Here is a 6086-nt window from a genome sequence, read left to right as displayed (position 1 = left end):
TTTTTTCCTGTAGTTCTTCTTTCTTTTTCTCTGATTTCTCTATTGTGTGTGTGCCTGGAGTTTGTTTGTTTGCTTTTTCTTAGGACATATCTCCACTAGTAAAGCATTTTTTTGATTTTTTTTTTCAGTTTCTCCAACACATAATCTCTAGTTTCAAATGTAATTTAGGCATACTTTAGATTCATTTTAAGTGCATTCTGCGATTTTGTGTATATTAAACATGTCTTTCTCTTTAGTGTTTGATTTCTTTTTTACTATATAGTTGTGAATAATTGTTTGATGTTTACATGTATGTTACGATTTTGATTGGTAGAAAACGTAGGTCACACATCCCCCAAACATGCGCTAAACGTTTGTGAGAATGTCTCGAAAGGTGCACGAACAGTTCACTGTTTGCGGTTACGTCTTAAAATGATCGGAAAAAACTTTCGCGAAACATATCACGCGAGACACTTTTCAAAGTTTCGGGGTCTGTTTGGGGTTTCACGAACATTTTGCAAACATCACGCGTGTCTTGCGAAGGTCTTGCGCATATGACAAGGCTTTAAAGACACTTTCGAGAACAAATCACGAGCAAATCACGACCAAGTGTGCGGAAAAGGTTCGCAAAAAAAATCAAATTTTTTTTTGAAATTCTCGCCGAAGTAAAAACGACATTCGCGAACAATTGACGACGCTTCCGAACCCTCACGTTCGTTTGGCGATCTTTTGCAGACTAAAATACGAATGCTAGATTTTGCCATTCGCGTCCTTCGCAAATCGTTCGCGTGCTCCGTGAAATCACACCTTTATGCCGTATAGAGATTCTTTAGTACAAGCATTCTTTTCATATTCAGATTAACGAACCTTCGGAATAACGAACCTAATTTCGCTTTTGGATTCACGAACCTATAGAATAACGCCACAAAATAGTTTTCGGATTAATGGACATGCTTTAGGTATAAGGAGTTTCGATATAATGAACCTTCGGAAAAATGAACCTGATTTCCTTTACGGATTAACTAAGCTTCGGAATAGTGAACATAACCAATCGATACCCGAGGGTTACTTCACCCTGTCAGAAAGCACACGTGAAGTACCGTGCAAACAGAAATAAAGAAATAAAACTTTTGAAAATGGAGTAATACCTTACTGGCAGCATCATCTCCACAGACAACTCATTGTACACCATATTGATTGACATTGCTTGTGTTTGATTCTGTTTTGCATTTCATGTAAACACACACACACACACACACACACACACACACACACACAAGGAGAAGCCCGGGAGATATACATTTTGTGCATCTCTGGGGGTGTTGCAAGAAAGTTTCAATTAATTGCAACTCGACTTTCTTGCAAACACCCTTAGTCGAATAAGACCAGACCGAGCATTTATTTACATGCATATTATGATTTATACACATAAGTGGGCATACTTTTAGACAGCGAAGGACATTGAGCTTATAAAGAAGAGGAATAAGGAATGGAAATATAGGAAACAAAGCAAAATATTACATCTTACGCAAATTGATTCCATCGTCAATAAAGACATTTTTGTATCTATCCATCTATTAGAATCCAAATCTTATTTAATTCCATTTCATGTCACGACGCCAGTATCAAGCGAGGACATTTGACACAGTGCCAAATTAGTGGTTGCGTTTGCTTAACAAAACATAATACAAAATGTCGTGTGAAGTAATGTCATTAAACGTTCCGAATAAATGGTCTGAAAGTAGACTATAGGGAGTGCTTTGATTTTAGTTTTCTTTCCCCGCTTCAGATCTATTCACCCTGAGTGAGTTGGCGCATTATCCTGGTGTTTCGCTGCAATTTACCTTCGGTGTTTTGTTGCAGTTTACCTTGCTTCCTGGCTCTATTCCTTTGGGTGGGTCTCATTCCCGATCGGTATCCTGGCCAAGTCGGTCCACGACCAACTCTCAAATCACCACTTCGCTACGCAAACCATGTTTCGCGTACCAAAAGTTTTCCTGCTTTGGGGAATCCTAGCGGCGGTCGCATGGAGGAGTTCGACCGCTTCACCTGCGTTCGGCAGAGAACTGCGGCCTGTCGACCTGCGAAAGGTAAGGAATGAACGTTATGACTTCCCTGTCCCAATAACACAATTGTTGCGAATGTACTCTGTTTTTTTTGTTTCCCGTAAAATTCAATAAAAGCAACCGGCAGCATTTCATTCTTTTTTGGAGTCAGACTTTGAGTGCGATTCAACCTCGATTACACGACAGATGAACGTCATCAAGGCATTAAAGAAATCAATGTTTTGACTTCCCTGTCTCAATGTTGCCAATGTTCTTTGTTATCGTGTCTCTGTTTCTTGTTTCCTGTAAAACTCAAGAAAAGTAACCTGCAGCATTTCATTTTTTTTTTTTTTAAGTCAGACTCTTAATAGTCAGATTCAGTCTCGATGACTGAGAGACCAACGTCATCATCAGGGGATTAAGTGGAGGAAATAACAATTAAGTAATGCGAAACATTCGTAATGAAGTATATTGATTATTAATTTCGATAGAAACCTGTAAAGGCGTCCATGTACTCTGACCGTTTTGACAGATACAGTACCTCCGGTTCTGCAGCGTGCGTGGCCTGCACGTTAAGTCACAAACAATCAGTTTATCGTCTATAATGTACTTTTTAAGACGTAATGATCCAAATATCTAGCTGCACAAAGAATATTTCCAAACTAAGATTAGCTCCCTACTAAAAAGTATAAGCTGCTCTCTATCTCTGCTATTGCAAAATGTATGTAATGAAAAGAAAAGTAGAAATCAGTTGATTGGATGACTGCAAGAATCTGGATGAAATGAGCTAAAACAGCATGCATGAGTACAAGGAGAACAAAAAAGACGATGAAGAAGAAGGAGCAGAAGAAGAAGAAGAAGAAGAAGAAGAAGAAGAAGAAGAATGAGGAAAAAGAAGAAGTAGTGGTAGTAGAAGAAGAAGAGGAGGAGATCTTTAAAATAGAAATAGGAAAGAAGAAATAGAAGAAATGGAGGGGAGAAGAAGAATGAGTAGTAGTAGACGAAGACAGACTAACCCAAAAGATGTATTTAATCAAGACTACGATCTCGTGACATACTGATTTCTTAACACAAAAGATTTGATAAAATTAAGCTACCCCACCTTCACCAAAGCGTGAAAAGGGAAGTGTAATTGCAAAAACGTGCAAACGATTCTTTCTGGGGTATTTTTTCAAGCATACCTCTCATTGTCCGGGGGATATGGTTTGTGACTAGTCCTTTGTGTGACATTTTGTAGAGAGAATTTCCAAAAGCAGCTTTACCACCCTTTGCTTATGTACTTTTGTATCGCATTTTCATGAAAACCTACAATCTCCTATGTACAGAAAGCGCATTTCTTTTTTAAATCCGGCATGCCGGCATAGCGTTGATTCGGTAAAATTTGTCACTCATTATCATGGTTAGCTGATGGTGAAGTTATAAAGCCAACGTAAAAAAAAAAAAAAAGACAGGATCTATATGCAAACTGAGTTTGTGTGCGTGCGTGCGTGCGTGTGTATGTATATAAGTATGTATGTTCACCCAAATGCCTCATTTAACACTTAAAAAAAAACGCAATACAACAACTTCCTCATTTTCTGTCTGATGCGAAACATGAAACTGAAAACATATGCTGTTCATTTCATTATTTTGATTTTTGATGACTATTTCCCATTAGGGATCCAGCTAGTTTAATGAGAACTGTAGTTTCACTTGCTACTAACAATGCCATCATAGATATTTGTGTACATGACTGTGTTGTTTGGTATTTTGTGTCCACCTGGAGGTTGATTTTGCTGTTAGTTTCAGTTAAAGGTCCTGTTTACTTTTGGGAGAAGTGATTTTAAAAATGTTCAAGATATCACATTTGATGCATATGCGTAGGTCTGTTGTAGCACAAAACATGCCTGCCATATAAAATTTTTGCAATAAAGCCTAAAATATAAGGAGATACACTGTATAAGTATTTTTCTCAATAAACTGTAACTGTAGACGGTTTAGTCTGGAAACATTTTTATTATAACTATTGTTCACATTTTGAATATTTGTCAATACTTAGCATCGATTTTATCGATTCAAATTTTTACAGTGGTTGTTTCTATCCCCAACTTATATTTTAGAATCTTAAAGCACTAATGCTAGGTTTTTGTTTCATCTGCAAATGGTAAATTATGCCTCTAATTCCCTAAAGAAGAAGACAACTGGCTACATAACTTACGTGCGTAATCCACGGGACTTTTTTTTTGCCGGGTGAAATCATGATTTAGAAATGTTACAAAACTTATGTCACTGTGTGCTTTGCCCGTTTAAAACACCTTTTCCCCCCTCATTTCCTGCCATTCACCGCAACCGTGTCATTTCTGTCCAATATTGCTTTATTAAATATAACCATAAAAATGGCAGAGTGACGTCATCAGGGTTTCCTTTGATGATTGTTTAACTATAAACCTTTATTCACGTGAAACTCCTACGATAAGCCTGCGGGGGAGTTGCGTCTGTTCGAGATTCAATCTCAGACTGAATGAGTTGGCTGGCTGACTATACAGACAATCTAAAGACAATTTCAGTAATCCTGTCATACGCAAATAGCATACGTCGTTTATATAAATAACGGTCTGCTCTTCGCAGTGGGTGCAAAGAGATGGCTTCAATGAGGGAGGTTAGACGAAAACCAGAGGGGAACAACATGAACAGTATACACCCCGAACTGGCTTACTGTGATTAGGGAAATCCCCGCGTTCTCGGCTGACCATGACGTCACTGCAGATGATAGGTGGCGCTGTTTTATTTTGATTTGTTTTGTTTTGTCATGTGTGCGCGAGCAAGCTTTGCAGCAGGTGCTTGTATTCCATGTCCGTGACTCGCAGAACTACTGTATCAGTTTTACAGTTTTGTGCCAGCTGGATGTGTTTTCAATCCACATGGAGAATGACAGCGTGTGTGTGTGTGTGAAAGAAAGAAATGGGAGCTGGGAGGGGTAGATAAAAGGAAAAATGAAATACAAAGCAGATCGGAAGTACAGGAGAAGAAACGTAACAGCTGTGAGGGAGAAATAATGAGTAGAAAGAGGAAACATTGATAACTTATTATGGCCTTATGACTTTATTTGTATACAATTATGACTGATACCCATCTATGCAAAATATGATACATTTGAAGCTTGAGAATGTCAAAACTTTGCTGTTTTATGTTCAGTTTCGGTGAATCATAATTGTATACAAATCCATAATTATGCTTAGTATCACTTTATTCACTGCAGTTCATTAAATCTTGAACGCGAAAGAGACAGGGATAGTTGCTTTGCTGGTTAACGTTGCACTAGGATATTAATTTGATGCTTTTGATGTGACTTGTTCTCCAATTCTTATAAAAACAGAAATTTAGTGAAAATATATGTTCAGAGCGAATGGGGGAGTCTTATGAATTATAAAAGCACATCATTATGACCAATATCATCCACATTCGTGTAGTAAACTTTCACTGCATGCTCTATTTGTCTTTTTTTCTTTAAATCTTAGTGCGATTTTACTCCATAAAATTTATTGATGACGTTATGGTGAATACGGAGATAAGATTCGCTCCAGTGATTTCTTTGCACGTGACTGATCATATGACCATGATACTACTGCAGGTGTCTTACACGTGATTACCTTTTCGTCACATGACTTGAACAGCACGATGGATCATATTAGGTTGACGTTTCATCTTCTTCTTTTTTCAAATACTGTATTATGAACAGGTTCTAATATCTGACGTGCGTAAGCAACGCACTTCCTGAGGCTATAGAATAAATAAAATAAAGTTAAAAAATACTTCACTTCCAGGGCCCCATTTAAAAAACAAACAAACAAACAAACAAACAAACAAAAACAAAAAACAAAAAACAACAACAAAACCTGAAGTGATAGCAACTCTTGCTGGGTCAGCAAATGGTAATGACAAGAATCCAGCTTCCTGATTGGCTGTTGCAATGGGAAGTTGACATTCCAGCAGTAGTTGCCATGCAAACATCATTTTATGAAATGGGACCCAGCTCTCGATAGACTCATCGTACTTTTGGCTCTCCTGCTCGATCAATGAACT

This window comes from Diadema antillarum, unplaced genomic scaffold (assembly GCF_040938485.1).
Source record: "Diadema antillarum isolate AM-2024a unplaced genomic scaffold, OU_Dant_1.0 seq00000400_RagTag, whole genome shotgun sequence".
NCBI classification, from domain to species: Eukaryota; Metazoa; Echinodermata; class Echinoidea; order Diadematoida; family Diadematidae; genus Diadema; species Diadema antillarum.
The sequence above is the reverse complement of the archived record's forward strand: the minus strand, read 5'-3'. Positions refer to the sequence as shown.